This window comes from Sander lucioperca, chromosome 21 (assembly GCF_008315115.2).
Source record: "Sander lucioperca isolate FBNREF2018 chromosome 21, SLUC_FBN_1.2, whole genome shotgun sequence".
NCBI lineage: Eukaryota > Metazoa > Chordata > Actinopteri > Perciformes > Percidae > Sander > Sander lucioperca.
Window position 1 is genome coordinate 14,077,568 of NC_050193.1, and position 14,277 is coordinate 14,091,844.

Sequence of the window (14,277 nt, forward strand, 5' to 3'; positions counted from 1 at the left end):
GTTTTGACTTCCATAGTTGAGCTGTAACTTTAATGGTGATGGTCAAACAAAATCAAATCCTTGAGTATAGGTACGAAAACAACAGAAAATAGCTGTGTATATAAAATGAAGCCATGGGTAGATTGTACATCAGGACAGATCCTTTCTTGTGGGCCTCAAAATGTCTTTTCCTGAGTGGGTGATTTTAGTTGTCTTCAACAAAGGTTATAAAAGTTGGGGTGTCATTTCCATTTGATACTCTAATTATGATCAAGGGCCATAAAAAGCATCGACTCCATTATGACAACACAAATTACTTTGAAATTCATATCCTGCCATATCCCAGCGCCAAGTCGAGGCGTATCAAAAACAACATGACTCATCCGTTCCTTCTGATTTAAATATTCACCTTCATTCATCAGTTGTTTCTGGTAATTGTAGTCGAGCAAAGTAAAATGTGAACACTGAAGTTTACTGGCCATCTCCTCTTAGCATGGCTCATCACCTCTCTGAGCTCATCATCCTTTTTTTAGAATCCTCTTAGTACCCCTGTCTAATTAATTCTAATAATGACTAAAGCATATTGGATGTATTTCTCTGCAGACTTCACAATGACTTCATACATCTCAGGCACTGTTGAGCTGAAACCTCTGGGAATAGCTCTCCTGGAGATGATGCAACCAGGCAGCTTTTTAATCATGCATTGCTAATGCAAAGCATAAATAATCCTTGTTTCATCCACTGTTCAGCTACAGTAATAAAAGAATACATAGGACCTGTAAATTATTTATTTATTTATTTGATAGGGACAATGCTCATTGATCAACAGATAAATTACTTGCTGTAAACAAGCCAGAGTTAGCCACAAGTGCTAGTTTCCATCTGTTGTCCCTAGCCAGGTCTTAACAGGCACATTATAAGCAATGACTCATGAATAAAAGGAGTACATGACCTCCAGTTAGTGATCATTATAAAGCAGATATACACAAATATTAACCTAGATTAGGAAATATTGCAGTTGTTTGTTTCTTCTTTGAGTGTAACTTAAATGTGAGGTAGTAATGCTGATGAGGTTGCTTGTGGCTATCAGCTCGAGTGATTACAGTTTAATTTGGCTCCAGAAACTTTTCTGTTTTCCTCCTCTGTTTCTCCAGGGAATGCACCTCAGGGAAGAAGTCAATTTGAAACAAAATGAAGACGATCTCAGAAAAACCAAGACCAAGCTTTGGGGAATTTAAAACGATTTTCAGAAGAGCATATAATTTATCCAGAAGCTGCGGAGTTTAGCACTGTGAATTAGATCATTTGAAATTCAATTAAAGTACCCTCTGACCCATTCCTCACAACTTTCAACATCCTGAAAACATCTTCAGTGAAGTGTGTGTGGGTGTGTGTGTGTGTGTGTGTGTGTGTGTGTGTGTGTGTGTGTGTGTGTGTGTGTGTGTGTGTGTGTGTGTATATGTGTGTGAGCAGGGGTGCTTGTACTCCTGCAGTTACCAGGAGGGAAAGCTCAATTCATTATTAACTAAACTCAACTAACTCAACTAGAGAATAGGAATCGTGACTTCATTAAAAGAGATATATCCACATATTTGTGTTAAAAAGAAACCAAACAGCCAAATCTGATTTCAAATTGTTGTGATGCTGATTTTGAGTACATTTACAATAGCCTAACAGGCAGTTGCAATTTACAGTGCAAGCAAGTACTCACCTATATGAATGCAAACTTGAAAGCAACCTAAACATTGTCAATTGCAATGTATGAAAAAATGATTGTAACAATATCTACTTTCAGGAAGTGTTAACTATAATAATGCACTGCCCAATCCATTCATAATAAAATGTTTGGAACATAGTGGGTGGTGTTGATGACTTTTGAGAGCGGGTTAAGATGGGAAAGGCTGTACTAGGAGTAGCAGCCCTGTGGCTAATTTGGGTCAAGTTACTGTGTTGATCTGTATTATCTGCATATTATACCAAAGTATACTGAGTGAGGGAGAGACACAAAACCAATCAAGTTCAACAGCATCACATTGTTAAGAGATTCAAAGTGCTATTTTCACTTGCCTTCATTTCTTGTTAAAGTAAAAAGGTTAAAGGTAGAAAGGTTAATGCAGATTCAATGGGGCAAACACTATCAGAGTACTTTTCTTTCTCTGTTTGCATTGGATTATTTATTGTGAGATCGTAATATGTAGTCATTACAATTCCTCCATGCACATATCTACAAAGAATATACATTTTCTAAATGAAAACTCAATCATCTGCTATAATTAAAGTAGATCTGAAGATTTGACAGCTGAGTAGATGAGATACTAACACATCGAAAAGGTCAAACTACAAGCAGCAAGTGTGGAGAGCTAATTAGTGATTCAACCCTGCCAAATCCTGAGAGGATTTCTTTTATTTGAGTGGGAGGGTTGGTTCGATAGGATGACAGCAACAGCACCATTAACATGGTGCATAATGACAGAGGTTTTTCTTTCACATTTCTCTCACAAAGGGCAGTGTTGTTCATTAACCGTCCACTTGAGGTCATCAGTCCATTGCCAATAATCTGAAAATGAAAAAAATAATAATTAACAGGACATTGAATGTAATGTGTTATATGTGAACGTAAATGAAGAAAAATGACTGACAGAATGCATATTGGTAAACAAAAAAAACACATGAACATCATACCAGGATACTCTTTATACCTCATGTATTTCAGTGTCAGGGACAACTTCCCCTCCCTGCAGGTGGAGGGCTGGGATCAGCTGACACACCAGACATTAAACATCCACTCTTGGGCTTCCTCCGTGAGCACAGCCTGCGACACTACCCAATGTCAGATTAATATTAAAATTCAGAGCACCTGCAGTATGTCGCTGAAGTGCCATTTAGTGTAAAATACTATTTTTTAATAGCTCCTATTTGTATTCTTGATCCCAGCAGAAGCAAATGCCTGTCGCAGACTGAAGGTCAAAACAAACCACTTTAAAAAAGAATTGTGTGTAAAGCTACCGCATGTTTGAATGACTCTGCTCTATTAGTTTATGCAGTCAGAAGAAGGACTTTTTTATGCTGTTTGAACCTCAGGGATTTTTTTGTTCTTATTGAAATGGAAAGAAATCATATAACTATTTAAATATAACTGGTGCAATAAAAATGCTAACTTTTTTTTTTTTTTTTTTTTAAAGCCAAACTATTTCCTCTTCTAGTCTTTTCCACCCACACGCACTAACCCTATGTTTAAGCACCGTGCTGTTTGCTCAGTAAACTCATTAATCTAATCTTGAGGAAAAACAAATCAACACAAGGTCAATTTCTGGCCTCGGCTGATAAAAACAGATTCTTTTTTTGGTCCTAATTAAAGGAACTATGTGGAATTTTCAGAAAATCCTTGTTATTAAAGGGGCACTATGCAGTTTTGGCCATTTCTTCGTTTTTTTGCTCGCAGGTTTCTCTATAGAGCTCCCCCTACATCTTCAGAATAGATATTGGCAGCTCCTATGTTTACTTGTGTCTGACTCCTCGCTTGGTCAGTCTGCCGTTTCCTCTTTCTCTGTTCCTCCGACAATGCTTTCCTAGCTTTCTGCTTCTTTTTTGCCGGCTCAGCCATGACGATAGTGTGAAAAACTCGCTACCTTGTTAGCTGGTTCCTGAATGGGCGTATGTGTGCAGTGCCGTGAAGCAATTGGTTACATCGCGAGACCTGATATCACGCAATACTTCCTGACGTTGAGGCCGGTGGCTCGCCGAAAAGTTGCAAGGGTGGTTTTTCCCCTCACAGGCAGTAGGGGAAGGCGAGACGACCACCATTCAACTCGAAAAAAGTCATATAACCATTCCAATGACTCTGAAGCTGTTCAATTAAGGTAAATTAAGCTAAAAAAAGAGGCATAGTTCCCCTTTAATGACACTGTTGGCCGGTAAGTCAACAGCAGTCAGCATCCTGTAGCTCACGCGCATGCTTGCACTCCGTAGGCGTGAGCGAGCATCCTGGGCATAACCCTTGTTAATATTGTATTACTGAAAAAAAAAAAAAAACATTGTTAAAAGAAAACCTGTGCCATGTCCTTTAGAAAGCAGTCTACAGGCTGACTGAAATAGTCGGTAAAGACAAACATTTTGGTCGTCTTTTTCGACACGTCACTTTTACTGATGTTTTTGTCACTTTTTTTTTTCGAAGTTTTTGTCACTTTTTTGACATTTGTTTCCTACATTTCTCAACATATTATTATCAATTTTTCTTTACATGCTATAAAATTGAATAAAACACCCAAATTCAATGAAAGTAGTGAACTGATCATTTATTTGACTTGTGAAGAGCGTTGTATGGAACCATCCACATTATTTTGTTTTAAAATTTGTTTGAAAGAAACCCACATTTCTGATATAGAAACTTTTTCAAAATGGGTCAGAGTTGACCCGAGGACAACAGGAGGGTTACGACAACAACTTTGTCTGTGTATAAAGAAGTTTACCTTGACATTCTTTAAAGAGCAAAGGTATTGTGATGATTAAATTAATATTTTGTTTTGTTTCTGTGTTTTGTTCTTCTAGTTTTTATTATTTTACATGTACAAAATAAAGCATTTATTCATATATTAATTAATTCATTCATGATGTATTCTGTCAGGAGTTATAGTACGGTATACAGTATGCGTCATGCAGAAAGTGGTACTACAGTGCACATGCAAAGGCTAATGAAATATATCCCATCCATCCCCTGCAAAACCTCACATTAAACGGTGCCGGCCTATAGTAGGCTACACCCCCCCAGGACCAAATTTGAAACAAGAAAAATTAAATGAGGTGTGATTCATGAAATCCCATGCCTCTTATCTAAAAAGAGAAAGAGACTTTTGAAGTGCATACCCGATCAAAGAAACATCAAGCAGAACAGGACAACTTAAAATTAGCCTTCTAAAATCACTGCAAGACAGAAAGTCACATTATTGCCTGGGAACAGGCTAAAATAATTACGTCTAAGAGCAATATATTTCAACATTGGATTAAAGAGGATATGTAGAACAGGAAACAGACCCAGCAGACAGTGAAACAAGATGAGGGAGGCAACCAGCTATCCCACACACCCAACACTGTCCTGAAAAAACTACAACAGGTGCCACAGCTTCTTCCAGCTGAACAGCCATATTAGCTCAGGAAGCATACTTCACCACAACACCTGTGACATTTTTGGAGAAAGGCTGCAGACTTCAAGCATGCCGAAACTGTCAAGGTTTGTCCGTATGCCATGTTAGGCACATGGCTAGTAGAACATTGATAATAGGTGGGTGGCAGACAGCTACGGTTGCCAAAAGAAATTCACTATCTACTGTATATTGGGCAGCTGCAGCCAGTTATGATCCAGGTGTAATGATGATCTCAGAATCGCTAATTAGTAAATCTTTAATGTGTTGGTCTTCTGATGTAAAGACAGATTGCAATGCTTTGGACTCTGACGCACACCATGACAAATGACTCTTCCCTCAATCTGCTCAGAATCAATCATCATGATGTAGCTATGCTTCCAGTGCCCTTTCATTTTCAAATGAGGAAGACGTTAGAGAGTACGGAGTCCAGTGCTGGTTCAGATATTATTATTGCTTATTCACTATCTGGCAGAGAGTTAGATAAGAAAATCTATACCACTTTCATGTCTGTAACGTTAAGTATATAGCAACGGCCAGGAGAAAGTTAGCTTAGCTTAGCATAAAGACTGGAAACAGGGGAAAACAGCTAGCCTGGCTCTGTCTGAAGGTAACAACATCGACCTACCTGCACCTCTAAGCCCACTAATTCCCATGTTATTATGTGGCGGATGATTTCTTGGCTGCCCATTGTAACATCCTACTAGAGTCTTGTCGTGACTTTGAGGTTGTTTTTTTTTGCTGGCTGCAGCTTCATATCTACCTTACAGATGTGTGAGCGGTATAGATCTTCTCATCCGACTCTGCAAAAAAAGCGAATAAGCAAATTTCCCAAAGGTAAAACTATTCCTTTTGACTTATATGACTCTTAGTTCATCTGTAGGGAGAAAGAGTTGATTAGTTGAGATTAACAAAGCTATAATTAATTTTAAATGGGTTTCTTTCAAGGTCTGATTTTTCAGCTTCCAGACAGACACTAGAAGTGAGTTTTATTCGCTGTGTAGCAACTGGAAGTCATTGTCCCCCACGACAACAACCTCATTCTCTTTTTATAGTCTGTCGTCTTCAGTAAATATTTCCCCATGCAGACTATTGCATCTAGAAATATTCTGCATCAACATTTATTCTTGTGTATGAACAGTCAGCAGAGTGTGTGGGAGAAGATTCAATATAGCGTTCGGCTTTCAGCTGCTGTCAAGCTTCACAGGTGATAATAACTGTGTCACATGATAGCGGTGACATGTAATTAGTAAGCTCTGACAAGCCAGCCAGCCAGCCGCTGTGTCCATCAGTGCAGGGGGAGGCCTTAACCAGCTCAAATGAGATCAATTAAGGTCGATCAAAGTGGGAGATTATAGCAGGGTGACGTGACAGCAACATGCCACTCGGATTTATTTGTTCACCCTGATGCCATCCAAGCACCAAGCTCTGGTAGCACCGCCTGTTATCACACACTTATACACACACCCCTGCTTCATTTTAGTGTCATTACCAAGATCTAGCAGCTCAGGAAACAATTATCTGTAATTACATTGTCAAACTGTATGAAATGACTTGTGTGTTCATGTGACTTAAGTGTTTGGATTAAGTATGGCCTGCAGCTCATTTATTGGATTTCTCGAAATAGCTGATGCAGATTGTTGCATGCAGAGACAACATTATGCAAGATAATGATTTTTCTCTCAAATGATTGGTACTAGAGACACTAACCGTTAACAGACAAGAAGAATTTTGACTGATTAATACTACCAGTTAAATATAATATTATGACATTTGTTTTAAAAAAGTAATTTTTAAAAAAAAATGTTGCATGGTAAAAGAAAAATAGGTTATACAATCTAGTACTTAACTACTGGTTACAGTGGCAATCCTGAAGGCTGGGTGGCACCAGCAAGGATTAATTTTTTATTTCATAAAATTTAAATCATGTTGTACCAATCTTTAAAACTATCTTAAAATGAAAAAATGAAATGTATAGTTTAATTTTGACTTTAAATCTAGATTAAATTGAATTATGTTGCACCAAAACTCCTATTTAAACTATGATCCTGTATAAACTTTAAAATTATGCTGCATGTGTCTATTATGACACGCAACATCGTGGCTAAGCGAGTGATACAAGCATGGTACAAGTCTGTAGCTGTCCGTGGACGCAGAAGGCAGAAAGCATGTCAGAGCCTTCCAGACGGGTGAATTGTGTCTTAGTTTCCTGCTTGTTGGTTAACAGTTAATGATCGGTTAACGAGGGCTGGCTGACTGTCAAAAAAATAAATAAATCTAAACTAGCATCCCTAATTGGTACTGACAGAAAATTAAGTAACTGTCTAGAGAAACTATGGGGAAGACCAAAAATTCCCTGTGGGCATTCTCTGTTGCTACTGCCGACTCATTTGGAGAGATCGAAGACAATCAAACACACAGAGGTCAGCTCAAGTGTCCCACAAAGACACGCTCCAACAAACACAACACTTTGAACTCTTAATTGATGGTTTAATCCACAGCAACAAACAGGAAGTCAGGGGAATTGATTAGCCAAGCGTTGAATCATTTATCAAACTTCCTCTTCTGCCGAGTAACAGTGAGCTGAGGTACTGATCTGAAGCTTTTCAGGGTGAAAAAACTTCTTTAATCATGCATAAACATCTTAATCATTTACCACACAGGAAGTGCGTTTTGGCACAAGGCCATTTGACGCTTAAGGGACGTCATCTGACAGGCCCTGTGCAAAAGAAGCCGGACAAAGTTCACAGTGAGACGTTGCCAACTTCACAAAAACTCCAGATGAACGCAGAGGTATACAGGGCCATGCAGGAAAAGCTTGGGGTAGAAATCATGCTCATAGATAAACATTCATTATTATTGGTGAATGAGAGCTAAAAACATTTCACTGTAATGAGGACACATGAATCACTCAAGCAATACTTGTTGCTCATTTTGTAAAGACTAAATAAAAATGATAAAACCCTCCAAACTTTTTAGATACAGATTATTACAATTAGGCCGGCTATTTGAGCCTTTGTTAAGCTTCAACATGTTAAGAAATCGTTAGGTTGCTAAGCAGTGATTGGACAGTTTCTGTTTGTGGCAGGGGTTGGGCGAACAGTCCCATGGTGGATTTTGGAGCAATCCAACATCCTCTACTATGTTACGCAGGTACGCAATAATATGTATATGTTGCTCCAGCTTTTAATGATATTGTAAGATAATTAACCCTCTCGCTACTGTAATATTTACAGGTGATTACCCATTGTGTTTGATATTAATAATTACATCAGGCATCTGTATAGACACCTATTGCCCTACACACAGTAGCGCGTAGACGTCCTTACAGTCAGTTGTTGACCCACAGCCAGAGTTGAATAAAGTTACCTGAAGGTACCTGCTGAAGTCTCTACCTTTTATTATAGTGTGTAAACACGACAGCTTCCTCCTTAGAAGCCAATCAAACCAGCTGAATATGGGAAATGACTTTCCTGCACATCCAAACATGCCACTCTGATCCGTCTCAACATTTTCAGCAGCTGGCTTGCGTGACAGGACATTATTTGTTTGCACTTGTGACCCTTCAAAAACATACATTCATACATTGCACTATTTCCTCACTCTTCTAGCTTCAGGGACAGGCTTTGATGCTGGTGCAGCAGTTTTATAACTCTATCTCCCTCTGATCTGATTCCACAGCCCTCTCACCTCCTGCATCAATCCACAGTTCACTGAATAACTCAAAGGAGCATGCAGCATGCTGGCTGTAAAACTGCACGATACCTTTGATCTCTCCAAAAACTTTTACATCAAGGTCCTAACAACATTGATCTAAGATCAACATGTTTTTCTATGATTCCCATTTGAGACCTCTTGCCTTTTACTGTACAGTATATTCGTAGTGTGGCATTTGTAGAAGATCACTTTGAAGTCGTCCAGAGAAGCCCTAATAGAAGCTGTCATATACACATGCTGCTTGTTCCCTTCTGTCATCTCTCGCCCACTTCACCAGCCCCCGGCCTCTAATCCATCTGCCTTGATTCTAATTCCTACTTTTCAATCGTTTGTCTTCTCATCTTTGTCTTCTTTGCCTCTTTTTCTCTGCAGGAATATTTGTTCCACTTGTCTCCCATACACCCACACCGTCTCAATTACTTCTATTACAGCTTGACAGTCCAATCAAACAACAGGGTCACAGGGCGGTTGGACTGTATATAAGCGATCTCTCTCTATAAGCGATCTCTCTCTCTGATTCCTCTAGCTTCACCCTCTCAGCACTCCTTAATTGTCAGGTAAGAAGGTATGCAGTCACTGAGCCTCTCAGATCTACCTGAAAGCTGTGCCACAGACAGCCAGACCCTTCTCTTCTGTCAAAAGCTGCCACACAAGACTGTGGAGGATTGCTTCTCATATATATATTCTCATATATCTAGTGTGCTAGACACTGTGCTCTATAGATTCAGTAATAGAATGGCCTTTGCAATTTTACCGAGGCTGACAGTAAGACAGCTGTGACAGATGCAGTCCGGGTGTCTGTTGCTGGAGCCGCCAGCTGGCAGTGGGAGCCATGGACGAGGTTGACTCAGTAATAGAGTGTGTGGAGTAGCCTCTTGACTTCTCATTGTGCTCTACACTGCCACTCAGGACATGCATTACCGAAGCAATACATTCAGACAGGTCTAATGTGAAATGTGCCCATTTACTGTAAGAGGGTGGAATATCATGCAAAATGTCCAAAGGCCATAACTTGGAAATGAAACATATGTGAACCTGAAGACATATGAAAAAGGATTTCCCAGGACTTATAACTTTGACTGCCTGCTGAGAACAAAATTGAATTTAAGTGGAACCACCACAAAATATATTCACACAAAAGGCACCCTTGCCTGCTTTCCAGCCAAACTTTGCTCCTGCTTCATTCATTTAAAGCTATAGTGCGTAGTTTCTGTCACCCCCATGAGGAATTCTAAGTAATGACAACTACACTATTGGAGCGTCCACATGACCCAAGCCTTCCGTGATCGCGTACGCGCCCCCCACCCCTCCTCCACACAGTTGCTAGTAGCCAAAGAGAACACAGAGGATTTAAAAAACATGATGGACTCTTCAGAAGAGGTAATTATCTTCACTCGAACTTCTGCGCAGGAAAGTCACCGGACGACACAATCTTCTGAACATAGCCATACTGAGAAACACAGAGAGAGTTGTGTGGAGCTGATAGTCTTAATTAGCTTTGTAGCAACTCATTTGGCAATGGCTTGAATGTAACCGATGTGCATTAATATCAAAAAGTTACGCACTAAAGCTTTAAAGGAATAATTTGAGATTTTCTCTTGTAGCCGGGTAGCTTCAGCTGTAGCATGAAGACTGGAAACTATTATGCCTCTGTCTGTGGGGAACAAAATCTGCCTCCTAGCACCTTGAAAGCTCAATAATTATCACATTTTATTTTCTTTGTTTGATCTGAGCAAAAAATGTAATCACTGCTAGGAGCCAAAAAATAATCCTGCACACAACCAACCATCTGGCTGCTGGCTTTATATTACACAAATAGATGGTGTCAATTTTCTCATCTAACTCTCCATAAGAATGCAAATAAGTGTTTCCATATTGTCAAACTAATCCTTTAAACCCGTGATTACAAATATTTTTGGCCATTTGGAAGCAAGTTGCAAACACAACATTGATATATCATCACCTTTTAAGTTGCTTATTTACAAATCCAGCAATTACAGAGCAACATGATCATTCATTTAGTCGCTAACTGTCTGTCTGCTGTTTGCGTAGCCGGTAGTGTAGAGACTTTTTAGAGATTTATTTTGCTCAAAACTGCCAAACAGCTAAACTATGAGCTGAAACTCCCTATAAAGCTTTTTAAAGCCGAGGAGAGCTGCAGATCCACGTGATAACTCTCTGGTTCAAAAAAGCTTAATGGAAAACTTGATACCTCAGCTGTAACTATCACACCATAAAAAAAGTCTTTCACGCGATCACATTGTTTTGTCATTTGATCCATTTTCATTATAAAAACTAAAGATTATAGCTTTAAGTGTAACTTTGGTGAATAACATCTCCATAGTGTTTAAATAATTATGCAGAGTTTGCATTAATGATGTGATTGCTAGCCAACTTTATCATTAAAACAGCTTTTAACAGCATCTACGGGGGGGTTGCTGCAGAACAAATTCAAATGAGTAGTGTATCAAGTATAGTGTGTGTGTACATTGCTTCTTCTCAGAGGGTGTGAAGCTGAAAAATCAACATGGACCTTTGTGTCAATATATTTGCTCTGTTGGCTGCCCCCTCACACCTACCTGTGATGCCTGTGGTTCCGTTGAAATTAAGCAGATTTCACTGTGGTAGACAGCAGAGCCTTATCACACAGCAGCAGATCTCTCTTTAGGTGGTGAGCAGTACTGTTACCTCAGGAGCTACTTACACACACATCCAATCCTGCAAAAAAAATAGGCTGTTGTTAAGTGCAATCGAAATATTAGCTTGATCACAGGCCAAACGTGGGGGATGCAGAAAAGCACAAAAGAAGAGTGAAACAAATAAGCCTACATTTTCAGAACAGCCAATTCATCTGCATTATGAGCAAGAATGCACTTACAATAAAGTCATATGAAAACAATAGTAATCAGTTGTCTTTGACAGCTGTTGAACTTTCCGTTTCCTTGTTTTTATCCATATGTGATGAAGAAGCTGAGAACAGAGAAGAACGAGCAGAAGTGAAAAAAGAGAAATTACGGTGGCAGACAGAGACCGATGATCAGTTTACTCCCAATACATTTGAGCTAACATACTATATGACTTCATAGCTTTACAGTTAAACTGAAACAACTCTAGCATCATAACTAATAAAACTAAAACATGTATTTGTAAAATCTACATATCACTAACTTGGTGTACCACAGTTTATATGAAATGGTCTCTCAAACTGTCATAACAGGTGCCATCCATTAAGTGCCAGTTTTTCAGACACTTTGTCTCATGGAGAAAGGCATCTGCATACAGTGCACACACACACACACACACACACACACACACACACACACACACACGCAAAGAGCAGGGCAGAGAGTCATTATGTGTGATGCATTTATCTTTGTGGGAGGCAGCGGTGGGGCAGCTAGTCTCCGCTCTGTCACACATACTAAAGAGCCAAAGAGACACGAGTGAGCATAATAGAGAATTGATTAGAAAGCAGTATCAAATACACAGCATTTGGTCATGGAAAAGGTTTCAGCGTCTAAAAAATAAATTCATCTTGAGGACGTTAGGTGAGGATTGAGAGTTTAAGAGAGAAAGGGGGGAAAGAAGAACCTTGATAGATTGAGAAAAAAGACAAAAAGAGAGTAAAAGAAAGTCGGGGGTCAGAGAGGGCAATAGGGAGGTGAGTATGAGGCAGGAAGGAAGAAGCTGCTGTGTGTGAAGAAAAGTGACTAATCTGGCCTGCGGGACCTCTCTCTTTAGAAAAGGTGGCCTGCCATACCATGAATCATACTGTGTCATGGCCACCATCTAAATAGTGAAGAAAACATACCTTCATGGTGCTGTGAGAGTTGTTCTGTTGCAGCACTGAACAAATCAATACATGCATCTTAATATTACACATATATACAGTATATATATATGGAAAGTGAGTGTTTCCATACAACATACACATCTGTGAGAGATGTTTACAATAAACCATTTGGGTTTTCATTTTACAGATTGCTTACATTTTATCTTTCAAATACGTAAAGTTTGGCTAACTTTGGCTGGCTTCTTTTTACATCTCAGAATTCCGAATTATCCTTTCGCCACAATGGCTTCTTGCAAACTTAGTTCCCAGTGTCAAAATTCACTTAATAATAATGACAAGTATTACTGGTAATGACAGGCACAAAGAAAGTATATGGCAACATTTTTGGTCTGCTATGGTTAGGTTAAGGTGGATGGTACTGTATAAAGTACAATGACTTGACTAATAGGGACAGTTCACCCCAAAATGCTCAAAGCGCCAAAAAATACATAAAAAAAAAAAAAAGAAAAAACAGCAATGTCACTTTCCAGAAATCATGCCCCGGTTATTCAAAATAAACCACAGGCCTGGTTGTGAGCAGTTTCATGTAGGAACTATTTTCTTTCTACCAAACTACACCCGCCAACCGTGTCACCACGTCCCTCAAGGTTTTTCTATCTTGTCGAGATAATCTACTGTATTTGTGTATTACTCTTATCTTTTGGCCAGCAAAGATTTTCCACAGCTAGAGAGATAAAAGGCTTCCATAATAAACTTCTCTTCCGCCTCACTTCACTGTGTTGCCTGAAATAGTCACTGCAGAGCTTCCGAGCTTTTTTTGCACACTGAGTCCCAGACAATCCACAGCAGGGATCTGTCTGAGCACAAAGTCAACAGTTAGTCCGGACAAAACACCTGCCAAAGGTGCACATTTAATCTGCAGGACGGATGCAAAAACATCTTTGTGTGGTTTCTGCAGTATCCAATGATTACTTACTGAGACAGTTCTTTCTTGCTGGGAAATTAATGAAACTTTTTAAGTGGTGAAAAGCAGAGATAGAAGTGAGCTTTTTGTGTGTGTGTAGCTGAATAGAAAAATACTTAACTGTGGGTGGTCAAACTCAGAAAAAAATACCATTTCAGAGACACTAACATTGAATATTGATGTTCTTTTCTTTCTTTATAACTTTAAGTCACAGAGGTTTTTGTTCAACACCTGAAGTCTCGCACACACACACACACACACACACACACACACACACACACACACACACACATTCTTGTTCCTTTGGTTTCTGAAAGAAAGATAAATATTAGTTCAAAGACTATGAATTGGAGAGGAGAAATGGGCATATTGTGAAATGGTCCTAACTATCAGTCAAAGAGACACGAGCACAATCATTAAATGAAAACTGGCAAATTCCAACTCTGTCTTTTGAGAATGTCTCATTAAAATCCTCCTATCTTAGTGGAGGGTTTCAGCTTCAGTGGAGCAGCAGCTCACACGATAACGACTTTAGTGACATTGCATAGTTTCTGTGCATATTATAATGTCCATTTATAAAGGGGATTAAATATTCGCTTCACCTAATGGTTTCATTCATAAGGCCTACACAAACAAAACCAAAGGGAAGAGAAATGGATTACAATGGAAATTGAAAGCTTCTGTAT